This window comes from Numida meleagris, chromosome 4, assembly GCF_002078875.1.
Source record: "Numida meleagris isolate 19003 breed g44 Domestic line chromosome 4, NumMel1.0, whole genome shotgun sequence".
Taxonomy (NCBI): Eukaryota; Metazoa; Chordata; class Aves; order Galliformes; family Numididae; genus Numida; species Numida meleagris.
Genome location: NC_034412.1, coordinates 34,419,540 through 34,427,909, shown reverse-complemented (window position 1 = coordinate 34,427,909; position 8,370 = coordinate 34,419,540). Strand labels below are relative to the sequence as shown.

At 45.5% G+C, this 8,370-nt stretch overlaps 1 long non-coding RNA gene across 1 annotated transcript; it reads left to right on the top strand.

Moving 5' to 3' along the window:
- On the top strand, positions 1–5,059 carry LOC110397710. The gene is made up of 2 exons (XR_002437939.1): positions 1–130; positions 3,445–5,059. It is a non-coding gene; the product is annotated as an uncharacterized LOC110397710 (long non-coding RNA).

Sequence of the window (8,370 nt, the reverse complement as noted above, 5' to 3'; positions counted from 1 at the left end):
GGGGCCGTGAGCGGCCTGCCGTAGGGGGAGGAGTCTGCCTACGCCAGCGGAGTGGAGCTAGATGATCAGAAAGGTCCCTTCCGACTCGAGCCGCTCTACGGATCTGCGCCACTGCCCCTCCGAATTGTAGGTGAGGTGGGGATGGGAAGGTCAGTCCGTTTTACACGGTCAGCTGTGCAGGGTCCAGGGCTTCCAACAAGTCCTCCGCTTGGTAGAGATGACTTAAATCTCTGCGGTGCATAGAAGACAAAATTCCAGTTTGTCACAGCTGAGTTGTCTCACGGGAACGTACGAACGGCAGCTACAATATTCCCACTGTGACTCAAAATGTCACGTCTGGTCTGACCCAGAAAAATTAAGTAGGGAACAGGCGGCAGCTAAACAATGCATGGGATCTAGCAAGTCTCCTGTCAGTGTTCTGCATGCAGCTGGGGCTGAGCAATGCCTGGCACGTGGGGATCAGTACTCAGCTACCGCCCCCTCCTTTCAGCTGATGGATAACAGATGTCTCAGGCGTTTCACACACAGTACACATCGAAGGACAGAACTTTTCCCAGCACACCCAGCCTTGGGTGCGTGCCGTTTAGCCCAGCTGGCAGCTGCTCAGCTTGAGGACCTTGAGTTAGGATCCTATCCATCACAGTCTGAGCAGTGTGAAAATAGTTTACAGTGGGAGTGACTCGTGGAAACAGCTGCTTTCAGTCAGCGGCCTGCTGCATTTCAGGCGCAGAAAGCCATGCACGAGCAGTCACGTGTAGTTTCAGTGTTAAAATCGTGAGGCCATCCCTGCTTGGCTGCATCAAAAATCCATCTCGTCTCCTCCCCTGGGAAGAACACCAGGCCCGGGGGAGGTGAACCTGTTTTTACACCCTCACAACCTCCGCTGATCCATGGGGAGACATTTCACAAACAGAAATGGAGTCAAAACCGTTCTACTTAAAGTCTGCCTTCACGCGAGAACGGACTGATTCACTTCACCTGTAAATTAAAGCTGACCTTAGAAACTGCTGCACAGCTGATCCTCCAGCCAATTTTCAGCACTCTGCCAACAGCTGTAAAGTAGAAAATCCATCTGTGTTTAAAGCACCTTTTAAACTTAACGTACATCACAACACACTAGACTTCTCTTCTAGAATGATTTGGGAAACGGTACATAAGAGCAGCGTCCAAACGCTCGTAATAGCTGGAAGGATAATGAGATCAATCTGTGTAGCTCTTACACAGCACATGTCACGAGGGCAAAGTCAGGGGTATGCAGAACGAGGTCAGGCTTGCTGCTTGTATCTGAAAATTTAAAAAAAGGAAATGCTGTCATATGACAGTTAAGTCCAAACGAGCGACAAGTCAAGAAAGGGCAAAAGTACTAAGCACTTGATGAAACTGCTTTCCACCTTTCTTTGAGGGGCGTATGCACACCGCATTTGAGTGGGATTCAGGCATCTTCCACAGTAGCAGCTTCTCAGGAAGGAGAGGTAGTGTAGCACAACAATTGCACAAGAGGTATTCTGAATACATATTACTGCTGTATACTAGGAGAGTAACAAGTTGAATTCAATTATAGTAACAGTCTTGAACATTTGCTTCTTGCTATTTAAGCATTTGGAAAAGCTTCCGTTTTTCTTCTTTGGAAAGGAGGAGCACTTTTAATGATGCCTTTCAGCTGTGCTCAGTGAGTTAACGTACAAGAGCCTAGGAGATCCGCAGCTATTTTAATTTAGCACACATAGAGAAGTCTAAAGAAGGGCGATTCTGAAAATAGTCACTTAGTCTCTGGACTTGTTCAGTGTTGCAAGAACAGTTCTTTCTGTCTTCCCTCGAAGACGCATTTTAACTCATCCCTCATGTGAAAACATGAATTGTGTTCAACATCTGAAAATGACGTCTACTAGGTTTCAAGTCACACTTCTTTTCTGATTTGTTCCGTAAGCCTGTCTCCTTGTTTCTAAGGCTCAGAAATGGGTAGTTTAATGATGATTGTTTTAAACATAAATATATACTTAACATTTCTGCAACAACTCAGCATTTTAAGGCTACCAACAAAGGGATATCGGGGAGCAAAAACTACAGTGCGGTTGCACCACTGAAAACACGATACCCCCTCAGAAAAAAAAAAAAGGAAAAAAAAGATCTGTCACGTATATGGAAAAAAGCAGACAATAAAAACAGATAGAGCCCACGCATCTGACGATGCATTGTTAATGCAGGAAAGAAGCAGAAGTTTTATTTTCCCAGCGGTTTGATAAGTTGCTCCTTACGCTACCCAATTTGTAAGCTTCTCACTCGGTACACAGTTCCTAAGTGTATTTATTCCAGCACCGTCTGTCTTCTCCCATTTCTCAAAATTCAGCAACAGCCCATGCCTCGAGACACATGACTCACAGCCCCACACGCACACTGCTTTGCTTCCTCAGTTTTAACAGACCTGCAGCACAAGGCTTCTTCTCCACCATCCCCTTCCCTTCACTTTGAGGGTTTTAGGCAAAGGTGAATTTAGGTTAGCACACATTATTCACAGGTTTTGTGTATTCGTCGATCATTTATTAAAGGCTGAATGTGACAGGGGCTACAAATCGTGTTCTCTCTATCCTGATTTGCTTTCTGTGCTTTAGTTCAGTTTTGGGGAATGGAGAAATGACAGGGCAGGGGTCACTGCCTTGGTGTTGGAGCTGCTGTGCACATCAGGTTGCAGATACGGCAGGGGGCTCACCGGACAGCCCGTGCTGCTACCCTACGTAGCAGACAGCAGGATGAGGATGTTTTAGCCCAGTTTTGTCAAATACAAACCTAAGTCAAGGGAGTGGCCCCCCCTCTGCACTCAAGGTCCTGAAAGTTTGAACAGAAAGACTTGTGGCAGAAAGATGCTCATCGGGGAACAAAAGTGGAAATTAAAAGTGCAAACAAGCCTAATCTGCTATCAAGCAAAGACGGCTTTCCAAGCTCTGTGGCAAAACAATTTTTCAGCCCGTGCTTCATTAAGCTATCACAAGCAAAATGAGATGCAGAACTACGAACATTATTTGATTCCTATGAGGAAAAAAAAACTTGAAGAGCATGACAGAAACCGCCAGAGTTCAACTTACCATGTTAGCGCCAGTCTTCGTTAACAAATTTATCATCAGTCCCTCTTGCTCTCCCCTGAATAAAGGGCATTTCTGTATCTCTTGCCTTACCTGCACAGCAGCAAGACCTGAACGACGCAGCAGCTGCGCCCAGTTCTGCAGTACTGCTCACTGCTTGGTCTGGAACCCAGGAAAGGATTTCCCCTTCCCCCGCTTCATGACGGTGCAGCTGTTGCAGAACTCAGGCAGCTCATCCAGAGCGTCACTTTTGTACACATTAAAACAAATTATAAAAGAGTAGAATACTGACATTGTTTTGACAATTGCATGATCTGAGTCAGCCATCTGGTTTGTCCTTCATCGTTCATCTCTTTTGCATTTTCAGGCACAGAGTGATGGCAGCGGGGCTTTATCGTCTATCGCTGCATGTGACGCTCACAAGTTTCCGCAAGTGTAATGGCAAGGTAGAAGAAACATCCCTTAATGCTTGACGGAATAGAGGTGTACTGATAAAGAATCAGACCTGATCGTTTTGTGTGATGTATATCTCTATCTCTGTATCTATGAACTGCCAGACTACTTCGGCTCCTCCGAAACCTTCTGCGCTCTCGGTCTCTCGCAGACCAGTCATGAGGTGCCGTTCCATCAGCAGACGTTGGAAAGCATTAAGTTCCAGGAAGGCAGCCACCCGGAGAAAAGCGTCCCTCCGCTCCCAGGAGAGAAAATAAATTATTGAGGACATTTGTAAAGAAAGGATGCTGTTTTATAGTAGGGCGCTAGCCACGCAAAGCGACTTCTACTGCAACGAGTGCCTGTTTCGGAGCCAAAGGTGTGAATAAGAAGCTATTTCTGTAATTACTTCACTATCTACCTATATAAAAAAAAGCTGCTACTTTTATTCATCACTGCCACCACACTTGGTCTGCTGACTGACTGAGACCACAAGAGCTTGAAGACCACTGGGTCAGGAAAGCTCTGTGGACTTACGGGCAGGGAAGAGAAGGCTACTGAACTTTTCCGCCCTCCATTCAATCTAGACCTGAGGAAAACAGCAAATGCTTCGCTCTCAAACCTGTTTTTTGTGTGTGGCTTTTGTTTTTTATTTTAAATCCTACAATAAGAGCATCGCTCAAATCCCCACACTGGGTCTTCGTAGCCTAGGCGACTGACTGGACTTTTTCCATATGTACATGCAAGCAGCTTTTAGGGAAAGACTCAGTGAAACCTCCCTGCCAAAACGGTTCTTTTCCATTCTGACTCCCAAGGCAGTCATGTCCCTTCCCTTACTGACCTTCCTGTTTTAGGAGACACCCCCAAACTCACAACCTATCAGCACGACGGAGGGGCTGCCAGCGTTAGGGCCAGCTGAGAATTCAGGGAACTCTGAACGCCCGCTGTCATCCGAGGGATCATTTATGACACGGCTGCCGGGTATCTGAGCGGGATGCTGAACCCTACAAGGAAACACTAGTACTCATTTACAAACAGAACTCAGCGCTTTTATTCATTGATTGACTTCCTGCCAGTTTTTGTTCTTGAATATTTGCTATCACCAGAGAAGAGCGTAAAAACACAGTACAACGTTATGAACCAGTTAGGAAGGCTGGAAGGGAAAGCAGATCCCAGTACAATTGCGAGTAACTTGGCAGAGTTCATAATTTAAGATTTTTGCATGGATCAGCAATGAAGCGATAAATATGCTGCCGCACTGAACCAAGGACTTTCACTAAATGTGTGGTTTATTGCATTACATTTTATAACGGAACGCATCCATCGTCATACATTTGTTCACCAACAAGGCAAATGACACTTTTTCATATGTTATGTGCTAAATGGCTAAAATTATGCAGTAGCTGAACCAGGCTAGAACTAGCAGAGGTAGATATTGAATGGGCAGTGCCAGGCAGAAATATCTTGTTGAAGTACTTTTTGCCTTTTGTTATGAACAATTAGCAGATGTAACATTTTCAATTAAAACAACAAACATCTTGGGGACGCTATTCTAAGATGCTTTGGATTTTCTAGTGATATTTCTCTTGAAATACTCTCACAAACTCCTTGATACGGTCCCTTATAAATTGGACAACCTTTAACCTCTGGGTTTTCTGCCGCCATTTACCTGGAGACCAACATACAGAGCCAGACTCTTTGCGAACATGCTACTCTTAGCTTGTACCGCTCTGGAAGTAATATACATGTACAGCTTCCCAGACGCAGGAGACTGCATTTATATTATTTAACAGTTTCAGTAATCATTCCAGCAACAAAAACAACCTACTTTGATGCTTAATCTAAAACAGAACTTCTATTACGCTGCCTCCTCATACCTCCCTTCAGTCTCCTTTGGCCAAGCTGCCGTATCGGTTTCTCTTGGCCATTCTCACCGCTGGTTGCGTGCTTCAACGAAGAGCCTCTGCCCCAAAACAGGCACTGAAACTGGCACAAGCAGCTTCAATGTCCAGGAACTACCACGATAACACGACCATGACTTTAGTAACAACGTACACTCTTTGCTCTTCCAGCCACCAAAGAGCAGTTCATAACCAGAATGCTCCTTGAAGAAAGAGTCTTCTCCAGGCTCAGCAACCGTCTTCCTCCACCTGGAACAGCTTCCGCTGGCACGCTTACAGGCCGTCCCATTCCTCCCTGACACTGCCACCTAATCAGACTACCTTTGCATCGCGTTCTTCCACAGAATCCCACAGCAGCAGGTCAGGCTGTACTCTGGTACCAGACAAGCACAACTTTTACTTCCATATGGTATGAGCTGTTTCACGTTATCCGTCAGGTACAAAACCGCACTTTTAGAGCAAACTTCCTGGAGGAGGAAGATGGGGGAAAGACTTCAGAGCTAGGGATCTCTCAGTACAGAACACTTACAAGAAAGAGTGAAAGTGATCCTGAAAAGGGGAACAAGTATTTTTTATACAGGTATGTTGAGCTGGATTATCGTAACAGGTGTTATAGCATTAGTGGCAAATGTCCGAAGTCCAACTATGGCATATGGGGCGCCATGAACAATGGCACCACTGCTCAAGCCCTCAAAGGCACATCCTAATGCTAAGTCCTTACATGTTGTATGCTGGAACTTTCTCACGTGATACCGAGATTGCGTTTGCACCTCGAGTTTCCCAGGCCCGACCGCACTCTACTCTCACTGGCCTTTTCTTTCTGTGTATAAAAACAACTGCAATTCCCTGTAGCTAGAGAATGCGGTGTCACGCCAACTTTCAGGGTCTCCTGTACAGCTGAGCACCTCCAAACCCATAGAAACAAACCAAATACTCGAGGAAGATCTATTAGGCTACCAACGCCTACCTCATCAAATGCTCTGGGAAGATCTACTACTACGCTAATAGGATGTACCTCATTTAGCCCTGCAGATCTTCCTGGGAAACTCACACCCTTCTCCTTACGATAGGGGAACAACTGAGTGAGACTTCATTCTGTACTGACAACAGGAACAGTCCCCTACAGTCGTGTTAGCGTTAAGACCTTGGCCAGAAAGCATAACCTCAGGATACAGGGGCTTTTCAGGCATTCAAAATGGAAAGCAGTAAGACGTGTTACCGAGTTCGTTCTGAGAATATTCTGTTTGCACGCATGTACCATCCACTGTGCCTCATCTCTCTGCTCTCCCTATTATCTAACCACCTCTTTTGAATTACTTAAAGTCTAAATCCACTGCTCGTTCTGACATTGCCTTATGCAATGCGCATTAACACAATCCACAGTTTGGTCTAAGGAAAATTTATTGTTCGAGTTCCACCCACAGCTCCATTTATGGTGAAAGCACGTTGCTCCAGTGGCAACTGCAGAATAACGTACCGAATCTCACCACTAATAAGCTGCTGTTCAAATTGCTCTGACCACAACTGCAATTGCCGCTCACCCGCTCCGGCAGCTGAATACCACCAAATGCCATTTATCTCAGTACGCAAAAGAAAGTTTTCACTGTGACACTGCATGACACTGTACTACCACTTCACAAAAGATTCAGAGTCGGGTTTTAACTTCATTTCCAACTCTCACACACACTTCCTCAGGAGTCAGCCGTGCACCTAACACGAGATGCGTGGAGATGAAGGAATAAGAATCCCTACGTCGATTAAAATAACCTCCTATTTCAGGGAAACTCTCCACTTTCTTGCCTGGGATGGCAGTCCTCTGGAAGAGGATGAGGAACCTTTCTGATCTGAAAGCATCCCTCCTGAAGCACAACGGATGCCTTTGGAAGTGCTGGGGGGAATCATAACAGATGTGTAGATGGAGGCTTCTGGAAGGCCCGCGGAAATACCCTTTCCCGCTTGCGCCACGAAGGATAACCATCTTGCTTTCAGATCATCTATTTCAGGGTAAGAACGGGCAGGGAACAAGTAAAGGAAATGATCCTGTTTATAGGCAGCATCCAAAACGCAATTAGAAAAAAGAACACGGCTCAATGCAATTCACGAACTGTTTAGGAAAGCGAGCATTCATTCATCTGCCTCCAGCTAAGCGTCAGAAGCCAAGAAAACAGCAGCTGTACTGAAAGAGGCGAAGCCAAAAGCTCACAGCTTGTGTAGGCGAGATCGAACCATCTTCAGAGGTGGCAGGAGACATGCAGTCGGAGTATCTCAGGCCACAGAAAAGACCGAGATCTAGACATTGAAGAGCGATTAAAGGCTCTGTAGGCATTCTAGTCCTTTAAAGCCCAGCAGATTAAATACACATATACAACAATACAACATATATTTCCAACGTGAACTACGCTACGAACATACAAGAAGATCATCTAACCGTGAAAAGAAAGTGCTGCTGAATGCACGAGAAAAAACCAACAGAACTACAAACCTCAGTAAGCCCTCCCAGATTTCTGAACCGTACGCATTGATCACTGACATCTATTATGTGGAAGAGGAAGGCTGCGTATCCGCACGACAGATACTCTCTAACTGAACTCCTGCAGCAAAGAAGGCACTCACTTGATCAGCTGCGGTTCATTTTCTGCTCTGTTTTATGATAAACTTATTTAAAGAAAAACAACATTTGAGAACGTATCTATATTATTAGCACAGCAGACTTGCCGAACGTAGCTCAACTTGGAAAATAAAATTCAGCGTACCACCGGTGGAACGCAAAAGCCAAGCAGTAAAGCAATCTGCGTTATAGGACTCACCAGACATTCAGTATTCACATAATTCATTTGCACTTTATACTCAACATCCGCCCATCAGCAGTGACGTTATTAGCATAACTGGACAGCACAGTACGCCAACCCTGAGCTGCGTTCTCGTGAACCCATTCACTTGGCAAAGTACAACAGAGATTG